This window comes from Portunus trituberculatus, chromosome 23, assembly GCF_017591435.1.
Source record: "Portunus trituberculatus isolate SZX2019 chromosome 23, ASM1759143v1, whole genome shotgun sequence".
Taxonomy (NCBI): Eukaryota; Metazoa; Arthropoda; class Malacostraca; order Decapoda; family Portunidae; genus Portunus; species Portunus trituberculatus.
In genome coordinates, this window is record NC_059277.1 from 3,717,664 (window position 1) to 3,729,214 (window position 11,551).

Consider the following 11,551-nt stretch of genomic DNA (forward strand, 5'->3'; position numbering starts at 1 on the left):
GCCGCAGCATTCCCCGTTCAGCTCATCGCACAGACTCAAATATGCGACCGCTAACCCTACCTCGTGGAAATAAACGAAGAGAATTAACTACTCAGCTAGGTGGAATTATCTTATCATATTCCGCTTCTTATTTTCTCTCTTTTTTGTGTTTATTTGGATAGAGTGGACAAACTGTTCGCATTACTTCATTACGAGATGCTTGGTTGATCTTCAGTATGAGGAAGAAAAGAAGGAAGAAGTGACAAGGCAACCATTTTTTCTTTAGCTATCGGTCCTTTCACCCGTCCATTAACTCAGTATTGTATAACATAAAGCGTTCACCTCTTCTGGAAATAAGAACTACGAAACTTTACACTTATTTGATGCTCTCTCTCTCTCTCTCTCTCTCTCTCTCTCTCTCTCTCTCTCTCTCTCTCTCTCTCGTACAGTAGTTCCATCAGTACTGTTCCTTTTGAGGGACTTAACCCCTTCAGTACCATGACGCATTTCAATATTCATTCTGTTTACTATTTGGTGATTTTACACAGCTTCAGAAAATTATGTGATGATTAAATAGTGAAGACTCTGGCCATTAATCTTCTGACCTTCATAGACCCTTCCTAGTGTCAATAAAATCGTCTAATCGCACCCAAAACTCAAGGTAGAAATGTGTCCCAGTACTGAAGGGGTTAAGGAAATAGACACACAAGGTACAGCGGTTCCGGAACACAACAAACCTCGCCGGTAAATACCTCTGCGGACGCACCGTGCTCATATACCAGAAGCTCCTCCAGGTAAAAAAATAATTAACTCCTATAATAAAGTAGGTTAGCTTCTATCAGGATAAGGGAGATTATCACGAAAAATATTATCATTTTCAGTGGATTTTTCATGGAAGAATCTTAGTGAGTACAATTTAGTTATGTTTCTTTTTTTATGTAACAGCGGACGTCCAAACACGTCCAAACACACACACACACACACACACACACACACACACACACACACACACACACACACACACACACTCTCTCTCTCTCTCTCTCTCTCTCTCTCTCTCACACACACACACACACACACACACACACACACATTAAGGAGGTAAGTCTAACACAGCTAAACATTACGAAACTCAGTCCTTCACCTATAACACCCAAAAACGAAAGAATGAAAGAAATCAACAAAACCATACACTGCCCGCTACCGTAACTAGAGAAAGCTACCTCTTCCACCGACAAATCACCACCAGCTAGCATCGAATTGAAAACCACCACCACCTCCTCCTCCTCCTCCTCCTCCTCCTCCTCCTCCTCCTCCTCCTCCTCCTTCCTCCGTCCGGTCGTCAGTCAAAGCAGCGTGCCAAGAAGCCAGCAGATTCCTCGTAAATGCCGCCTCCGCTACTGCTGCCTTATTAAATCCGAGGCGTGTCACAGGGAGGATGAAAATTATGGCAAGTAAGGAAATTACATCATACGCATATATTACTTGATGAAAAAATTTTGGATCATTTTCATCTAAATCGTCTCAAACATATATATTTTTTTTTCGTTTTCGTCTTTTTTTTTAAGAGGTTATTTATTTATTTTTTTTACTTTACAAGGTTGACGTTGGTGTTTTCTCATTACTATATTATGAGGAGGAGGAGGAGGAGGAGGACGAGGAAGGAGGAGGAGGAGGACGAGGACAAGGACAAGGACGAGGACGAGGACGAGGAGGACGAGGACGAGGAGGACGAGGACGAGGAGGACGAGGACGAGGAGGACGAGGAGGAGAAGGAGAAGAAAGAGAATGAGAAGGAGAAGGAGGAGGAGGAGGAAGAAGAGCAAGAAAGGGAGGAAGGAAGAAAGAAGGAGAGGAATCATGGGAAAGGAAGGAGGAAACATGGAAGGAAAAGGAAATGTGCATTAACTACCTCTGAAAAAAGAAAACAGACAGACAGACAGACAGACAAACAGACAGACAGACAGACAAAAAGGGGGAAAATGAAAAAAGAAAAAAGAAAAAAACGGGGAAATGAGTAATTACATCACCCGCGTTTGTGTGGCTTCTCTCTCTCTCTCTCTCTCTCTCTCTCTCTCTCTCTCTCTCTCTGGAATTCAACACTAATGGAGAGTTTCAAGGGCAGCAATTTCCCGCATTTATATCGCTATGGTTGTTTTCTCTTCAATCGTAGACGAATCACCGAATGAGGATGATCACTTACTTCTCTCTCTCTCTCTCTCTCTCTCTCTCTCTCTCTCTCTCTCTCTCTCTCTCTCTCTCTCTCTTACCCTTTACCTTTCCCATTTTCTCCCTTGCCATTTTCCCCCCCTCTCTCTTCTCCCTGCATCATCCTTGCATATGCTCCATCCTAACTTCTGTTCTAATCCTTGAATCCTCTCACCTCCTTCACTCACCAGGTCAAATACAAATAAGTATAAAAATCAACGGATAAAATAAAAGAAAGATAGATAGATGGGTGGAAAGATGGATGAACAATAAAAGAAACTTCCCAACAGAGGCGCAGGAACAGGCAAGTTGTTCACAAAGGCACGAACATAAACTTTTAGAGCCTCGCCGTGATATTTATGTTGACATCTTGAGCCACCGAACTGAGATGAACAATGTGGACTCCCGCTGAGGGCTCGCTTGGGAGGAGACGAGTTGAGGCTCCCGGCTTAAACTGAACAATTCGCTTTTGATGGTCGAAAAAGCTATTCTTTTATACCTATGTTCAGAAGCGCTTTGCTCTCTCATCAAGACTACTTTATAAGACCACAGAGATGATAAATCGGGTCTCTTGAGTGTTTTACCTGTTAACAATGTATAAAAACGTTAATTTATCACTAGAAGAGTAAAACAAAATCATTAAAAATCAGTGACACTATTCACACCCAGTTTTATTGAAAGAAGTCGAGGTATTTCAGAATATGGTCCAATATTGTATGGCAATTGGAAAGATGTAGTAGTATATATGGTAGTATACTATTAGATCAGGTGCTATCGTCAATACATATCTCTTAATCTTTCAGGGAACTAGCAATCAAGAGGGCCTTTTCTTTTCTTTCCTTTTTCTTTTCTTTTTTGCCCTTGATCAGCTTCCCCTATTCCATAAAAAAAAATACTGTGGCATTACGCAAAACCCGTTCTTTACAACATTTGCAGGACTGTTGGAAGCACGAAGGTGTGTAGTATCATCACGTGCCGTCATGAGTAAGAATTGTTACTGTAATACTATTCAAATCTTGCTTATCATTCACTTCCAGTTTGAACCGCCCACTCTTCCCGAGACGTGACTGTGAACTTAAGAGATTGTGGGACCAGTAGTGAATGTTTAAATTGCAAAGTATGACGCTCAGTCCCTTCCTTACACTTCAATAAACGGAGAAGTGACATTTTCTTGTGATTTTTTTTTTTTTTTATGCAACGGCAGGAAGGCAAGAGATCAGATTGTAATATCCATTCGCTTATTAGAGTAGCTTGTGTAGGTATATATTTACAGTTTTACCGCCAAAAATTTCCGTAACGTAAATCCTGTGCCTGTCTTCCGCTCATTGATATCGTCGCTTGTGTGTGTGTGTGTGTGTGTGTGTGTGTGTGTGTGTGTGTGTGTGTGTGTGTGTGTGTGTGTGTGTGTGTGTGTGTGTGTGTGTGTGTGTGTGTGTGTCTTGTCTATTGAAGGTGGACTTGTTTCTCCACAAGCAAAATATCTTTTTGTCTCAGTATTCTGTAGTTCTTAGCCAGACTGCTTTAGACGTAAAAGTATAGCGAAATGAAAGCTAAATACAGCATTTCTGTCTGGCTTCCCAAGTTTGTGCCTAATGGAAACGCTGATATGCATATTCAGTTACAAGCCAATGACAGAAGCCGAGAAGAACTACAAGTCACACATTGATGACTCGTGGAGGACTGATAAAACTAACAGATGTGATATTTCGGGGTGTATTAATTCAGTCTTTGTGTGATATGGGCCCCAGATAATACAGACTTGTTGAGAAAAAGTTTCACTGGAGTAATTTGATACGAGCTTGATATGAGTGATGAATGGCACGAGAAAAATGCTAAATACATAAACATGCTCATTAATTCCGCTGCCAGTAGAGTGAAACAGTCCGCGATCCTATGTAGAAGGAAATGGACCAAGCATCACCAGTAAATCAAAGCCAACCCAACACCACCAACTCAGCAGCATCAAACTAGCCACGTCAACACAGTATAATCAACCCATCAACTCAACACGCCATGAACTAACCCAGTAACATCAAGCGTCATATAGCTCCGCACTACCAGGTTCATACAGGTAAACATTCCCCATTCTCACCTTCCCCACCCTTACACCTTCCCTCCCTCCACACCTGCTCTCCCCCTTCCGCACACTGCACCTCCCTGCATGACGTCAGCTGGGTGGCCTCAGGTGGCGCGGGTGAGCATGGCCTACTTGCACATAATTGACCGATGAAAAGCCCAGTTTAGCAACATCCGGTATTGATTGGCAAGGTGAGTGTTCGGGGAGTCTGCTGAAGGAAAAGTCCATTGATAGTCGTGGCGGTGACTTGGGATTAGCATTGTCAGACTGTCTTTGTGTTTGTGTGGGGTGTTTGTGTCTGTGTCTGTCCTTGTCTCTATCGACGAATACCTATCTATGTGGCTGTATTATGTCTGCTTGTCTGTTCTGCTTGTTTTGTTGGTCTGTCTTTGTCTATCTTTGCTTATGTTTTTGTCTATTTTTGTCTTTGTTTAGTCTCTCTCTCTCTCTCTCTCTCTCTCTCTCTCTCTCTCTCTCTCTCTCTCTCCGGATCTCCATTTTTGTATCATTAAATATAGAAATACTCACATTTCAACGATTGTATGCATCTACGTCTCTCTCTCTCTCTCTCTCTCTCTCTCTCTCTCTCTGGATCTGCATTTTTTGTATCATCAAATTTAGAAACACACATACATTTCAACGATTCTCTCTCTCTCTCTCTCTCTCTCTCTCTCTCTCTCTCTCTCTCTCTCTCTCTCACGTGACCAGGCCGAACAGCAAGGCAGGCGTGACGTCAGAACTCGCTCCACGTCACCGAAGCTTAAAACATTTGCCGGTAAACCGACCCTGTCACTCGCCGCGGCCCCGCATGCTGAGCCGGGGACGCGAGGGGCCATGACGCGTGCAGGTGCTGATGCGCGAAGCTTGGTGAAGTGTAAATAAGTCGCTTTGGCAGCAAGTGAAACAACGATAGACAGGAGGGACTACTTGTAAGAATGAAGCAGCCACTTCTACAGAGAGGGACTTTGAGAATGAAACCGCGATAGAGAGAAGGGCACGAGTAAGAAAGAAGCAGCGTGGAGAGGATGGCACTGTAAGACTTGTAAAAATCAACCCCTTCATCACTGGGACACATTTTTACCTTGATTTTTGGGTATGATTAGATAATTTCATTTGCATTAGGTAGAGCTTACGGAGATCAGAAGAATAATAGCCAGAGTCTTTACTATTCTAATCCCAACATATGTTTCTGTATTATATCACCAAATAGTAACCAGAATGAATATGAAAACGCGTCATGGTACTGAAGGGGGTTAAAATCAGCCTTAAGAAGAATGCAACAATCACATAAATGGCCTTGTAAAAATAAATCAGCTACAAAGAGCGATTTGTAAAAGTGAAGTACATAGAAAAGGAGCTTGTAAGAATGAAGCAGTCACAGGGAGAAGAGGGAATGTACTTTTAAAAAATTAATCAGTGCAAGATTCAGGATCTAAGAGATTTTAACAGTGAGGTTGAGAGAAAATTAGAGCCATGTAGTACTTGTAAGATTGCATTAGCGATGGTAATACTATTCTGTTTGGGAGAGTAAGAATGTTGTAGACAGACAAAAACGTTAAAAACTACAACTAGAAAGAGAGAGAGAGAGAGAGAGAGAGAGAGAGAGAGAGAGAGAGAGAGAGAGAGAGAGAGAGAGAGACCAAGCCAGCCAGCCAGCAAGCAAGATATAGATAATTCATTAACCACAGACAGACAGAGTAGCACTGACTTCAAACGATTATGAAAGACTATTTTTTCACCACCTTAATAATAAAATGTTATACCAAGGTATCAGAATAAATAAAGGATATGTTTGATTAATGCATATCTTTAATTTACTGTATCAGCACGCTACAAATAAACAAAGCTTTGGCGACTTTTTTATCATTATGCACCGAATAAGCCGAGAACACAAGTCACGCACACAAGAGATCTGTGGCGCAGAAAGCGGAATTAGATACGAAAACTGATAATACAGAGTAGTGCAAGAAAAAGAATAATTACTCAATGGGGATTTAAAATGAGATTAGCTTCTAAAATAACAAGAACAAAACGGGTGCCATGAGAGAGACGACGAGACACCACAAAAACAGACCAGAAAACCTTAAATCCTTCCATCCACGGCCGCTTGATTACAGTACATAACACAGCATTACAAGAGAAGATAACATAGTAGAAGGTTTCTCCCCATCCACCAACATGAGCGAACTACGAAAAATAACTATATATATACCAGGAATACTTTATATCCTTCCTGCTTAACCTCTTTGGTACCATGACTCGCTTTCATACTTATTTTGCTTACGATATGGTGATTTTATACAGCTTCAGAAACTTGTGTGGGGGTTGAAATAGTGAAGACTCTGGCCATTAATCTTCTGATGTCCATAGACTCTTTCTAATGTAAATAAAATCATCTAATCATACCCGAAATTCATAGTAAAAATGCGTCCCAGTACTGAAGGGGTTAACCACACTACACGACACAACTATAAGTAGAGGGAGGCAGATATACACAACGGAATGTTCCTCTCCACTCTCCCACTCCTATACAGATCAAACTGACTGGACGAAAAATAAATTGAAAAATACATAAATTGTGCTCACCAGGGCTCGAACCTGGGACCTTCTGTGTGTTAGACAGATGTGATAACCACTACACCATGAGCACTTGGATGATTGTGGTTGGTTAAAAAATTAATACCAGTAAAAAAAAAAGGACGTAAGTACATTTATGAGTTTAGTTATGTTAGGTTAGGTTATGTTATATTAGATTAGGTTAGGTTTGAGAGATATTAATAGATAGATGAGACACTTCATTAATATTACTAAGCTAAAATCTCCCGTAAAAATAGTTTCACCCAATATTTTCACTTAAAAGTAGGCAAAAGAAGGGGAAACGAGACAGTACAGAAGGAAGACTCCTGAACCTGAATGTAAAAATAATATTAAGTTTTACTTTTCCCCTAGAACACCTGTGAGTACGAAAAGTAATGAGGCAGGTGTACTGAAAGGTTGCCTGAATTACATGTGTGTGTGTGTGTGTGTGTGTGTGTGTGTGTGTGTGTGTGTGTGTGTGTGTGTGTGTGTGTGTGTGTGTGTGTATGCGCGCGCGCTGCCACGCACCTCAATAACTGTTATCGTAGCAATTTACTTTAATCAAATGCAAATGTTGTTCCCTGATACACACACACACACACACACACACACATGCTTACGCGAACACATGTGTATGCTGCTACACACACACACACACACACACACACACACACACACACACACACACACACACACACACACACACACACTGAACATAAAAATATACCGGTAAAACTGTACACCCTGACACGCACATGCATAGACGCACGCGACCATGAACATGTAAGTAAAAGGAATGATGTACGTACACACACACACACACACACACACACACACACACACACACACACACACACACACACACACACACATTCTTACAAATTCCTCCTCCGTAAGAAAACGTGACTTTCCAACAAACACCTCACAAACTCTTAGTTAGTAATTATCTGATGATGAAAAAAAAAAAAAAAAAGAAGGAAAAAGAACGTGCATGATTTTCCTGTCGCTAGTAAAAACAAATAGCATAAACAAAAAAAAAGAATATATATATATATATATATATATATATATATATATATATATATATATATATATATATATATATATATATATATATATATATACTGTTTTTCCTTTACGTCGACTAGAGGTATTTAGCGAGTATATGATCTTACTTTGATAACAAATTAACAAAAACATAACATGGATAGTATGCAATATACATTCAAGGACGTTCTAACACTTGCTTGATTCTTCGACTTCAAACACTTGAACAGTGAAGCACAAGCCGTTGAAACACTGAGGTATTCATTGCAGCACTGTTTTAAGGATGATGATGATGATGATGATGATGATGATGATGATGATGGTGATGATGATAATGATGATGATGATGATGATGGCAAATAGTAAACTTTAAATATACTGGACCCGCCGCCTTGTGTCCATGTACGTCAGCTGGCTTTCTGAAGTCCCCTTAAATTTCCTGCGCGTGTTCCAGCAGTTGATGACCATGACCCTCCATCATACCCATCGTGTTTGTGAGGTCAGATGCTATACGATCGATACTCTGCTAGTCATCAGCAGAAACTTATAACAATAATGACAGTATAATAACGATATAAATAACGTCGATTCTTAGGTAAGGGAAAATCTAAGCCCTCGAAACAAGACAGCATAATAACAAGCGAATTAAATACTAATCGATATATGAGAAGTAATGGAAATTAGACTTGTGAAATCTAGATACATTGGCGGAGAAAAAGAAGACAGTAACAGCAAGGAAATATGTACTCAGGTAAATTAATTAATACACCTGATATAGCGGCATAGATAAGACTGAAGGCTAATCAATAAATTCAGCGATATTAACATTCAAACATGTGGAAACTGATAAGAATAGAGATTACGATACCATAGACAGTAACAAGAATAAATTCATAATGAAACTTAACTGATAAACACTTGATAATATATAATTAAGACAGAAGCAGACGTAGCTCCCTTTACACTGTTGCCAAAGCGAAAACGTAACCTTTCCCGGTACACTGAGGACATTTTGCAGTCCCTTGGCGCGCGAGCGATGTATTTTGAGTTGCTATAATGCAGTTGCCAGCCGCTGCGCCCCGCCCTCTCCCAAACTCCCCCGCCCACTCGCTGCCTTCACCGCCCTGTCCCCGCCTCTTCCCTAACCTCGCTACCCGCCCACTGTTAATCTTCCCCGCCCACCTATCCTGCTACTCTCTCCCCTGCGCATTTCTGTCCTCCCCTTGTCTAAGCCCTGAGCCGAGAAAGACATGGTGGTGGTGGTGGTGGTGGTAGTGATGGTGGTGGAAGCCAGGCATCTAATTCGCAGGTTCAGAGAGAGAGAGAGAGAGAGAGAGAGAGAGAGAGAGAGAGAGAGAGAGAGAGAGAGAGAGAGAGAGAGGATAGCTGTTTCAACACGAAGGTCACGACGAAACGGGACGGCCTCTGACTCACTAACTTGTACTCTTCCCTTCACAAAACACGAAAAGGAAAAGAAAGGTAAGAAAGAAAAAAAGGATTACCACGAGAGAGAGAGAGAGAGAGAGAGAGAGAGAGAGAGAGAGAGAGAGAGAGAGAAGGAAATAAGGGAGGAAGAGGACGGTGAGAGGACGTATGGAGAAGAAAAGTTAAAAGAAATTGAGGAGGAGGAGGAGGAGGAGGAGGAGAAAGGAGAAACGAAAATTTTTGTTACCATGGTTTGTTTATATTTCCTATTGGAGAGAGAGAGAGAGAGAGAGAGAGAGAGAGAGAGAGAGAGAGAGAGAGAGAGAGAGAGAGAGAATTTCTAACTTACACTGCAATGAAAACAAGTGCACATTATCAACATCCATTTGAAATTCCACCCATAAAGAAAAATAAACAAATGAATAGATAAAAGCACAATACGAAGAGAATTAAATCGAACATGAAATCGATTCTTCATTAATTCTTCAAAACTAGTAAGAAAAAGTTTACTCTCCACATTACATTGCAAAGAAAACCAATAATAACAGTACCTAGAATTAACTAATGCTTGAGCGGACGTGAACGGACATCATGGAGACGATTAACTGAGATTATTGAAGGAAAACTCTTGTCCAGGAAAGTACACGAAATATATCTTGATAAGGACTCTCTACATTCACCATTTCTCTGATTCCTCCTCACTGGGTCTCAACACCATCAACTCCACAACCTTCATGTAGCCTCCATACAGCCTCCAAAACCAGAACACACCTCCCCATAACCCTAACACAGCTTTCACAACTTAACACGGCCTTTGCAGCCTTCACATAAGTTGTTACAACCATACCGCCTCCTCAACTCTAACACAGCTTTCACAACTCTTATATAGGTTTCACAACTTTAATACAGCCCATACAACCTTAACACAACCTCCACAGTTTTGCAAGATATGACAATCACAGCTTCCACAACCTCCAGACTTCACAATCTGCTCCCATTCCAAGGCCTCCATACGTAGATCCTACCACAACTCATTCACCTCATTATAGCACAACCCTTACCACTAAGGGTACCTGAAGTCCCTGATCCGCCGACCCACATTACTACATCTACGACCCCATAACCGAAACTATTTTACAACACATAAAAACACCCATCCTTTAGGGAAAGATTTTCCAGCGTGACGCGTGTGAGTGGATGAGTGCGGTGTTTTGTAATGTGTGCTGACTGATTTCACTTCCCTGGAGCAGTTAGTCAAACGCGGGGCCATAAATCACTCGTCGCTCTCGGCGCCACGTGCGGGAGCGAGCAACCTAGAAGGCCCGCCAGCCAGCCAGCCAGCCATCAGCCCTCCCGCCTCTCGCCCCTCCCCCCTTCTGCTACTTACGGCAAGTGAAGGTGGCGGTGGCGCTGTGAGTGGCGTGGCGCGGAGATGCAGTCTCCAGTACTCCGGCACACGCGTCTGTCTCACTGTTACACTCCCGGGCGAGATGACCTGAGGGCTGTGCCGCGGACCGACGTGCTCGTCATCGCACGCATTTCCCTCGGCAAGGACCGAGCTCAGGCCGCGACGCGACTATTATGTTGCACTGTAAGGAGAGCACACCATCCCTACACTGAGGGTTGGGAACACTTAGCCACAAGCACGTCGGCAGCCATAGGCAAGAAGCGGCGGAAGGGCACTTGTCGCGGTACTGAAATGTACGGAGGGGCGCGCCGCCACACCACTTCCCCATCAGTTACATCCTGACAGTTTGTCAACACTATCTCGTGACTACATCCACGAGCCCCCAGTCCTGTGCGGACACCATCCTCCGCCAGGCTTCGATACATTGCTCCTGCCATGTCTTGAGCTGCTTTGAGCCACGATTCAACTGGTGGTTTGAGAACTTTTGGGCAGGAATGTGCGTGAGATGACTGACAGACCTCCACGGCTCAACGGCTGGCCGGTGACTGCGCTCTCCTGCGTGATGACGAACGGCCGCCCCGCCGCCTCCCGACACCTGCGCGCCGAGCCCCTCCGCGGCACACTCGCTCCACCTTGCCGAGTATTGCTCCCGCCCTCGCTCTAAACCGCTGAAATATACACCAAACCACTGATATTGTATTTAACATGATCAGTGATTAGTCTCCCCGCACGAGATGGGAAGCGAGATGAAGCCGAGGCCGCAATCAAACGCAGCCTCCCGAACACCCAGGTACACGGCGCCAAGCCCTATTACCTTGACAAACTCACCT

At 42.8% G+C, this 11,551-nt stretch overlaps 1 long non-coding RNA gene and 1 other non-coding gene across 2 annotated transcripts in view; both read right to left on the reverse strand.

Annotated features, from left to right (window-relative positions):
• The window catches only part of LOC123507852, a 58,698-nt gene extending 47,450 nt beyond the window's left edge, over window positions 1–11,248 (reverse strand). Inside the window, exon 1 of the long non-coding RNA XR_006675804.1 lies at window positions 10,701–11,248. This is a non-coding gene — a long non-coding RNA (uncharacterized LOC123507852). The remainder of the gene's footprint in view (window positions 1–10,700) is intronic.
• Window positions 6,842–6,914, reverse strand: Trnav-aac. The gene has a single exon. It is a non-coding gene; the product is annotated as a tRNA-Val (tRNA).
• Window positions 11,249–11,551: the final 303 nt, after the last annotated feature.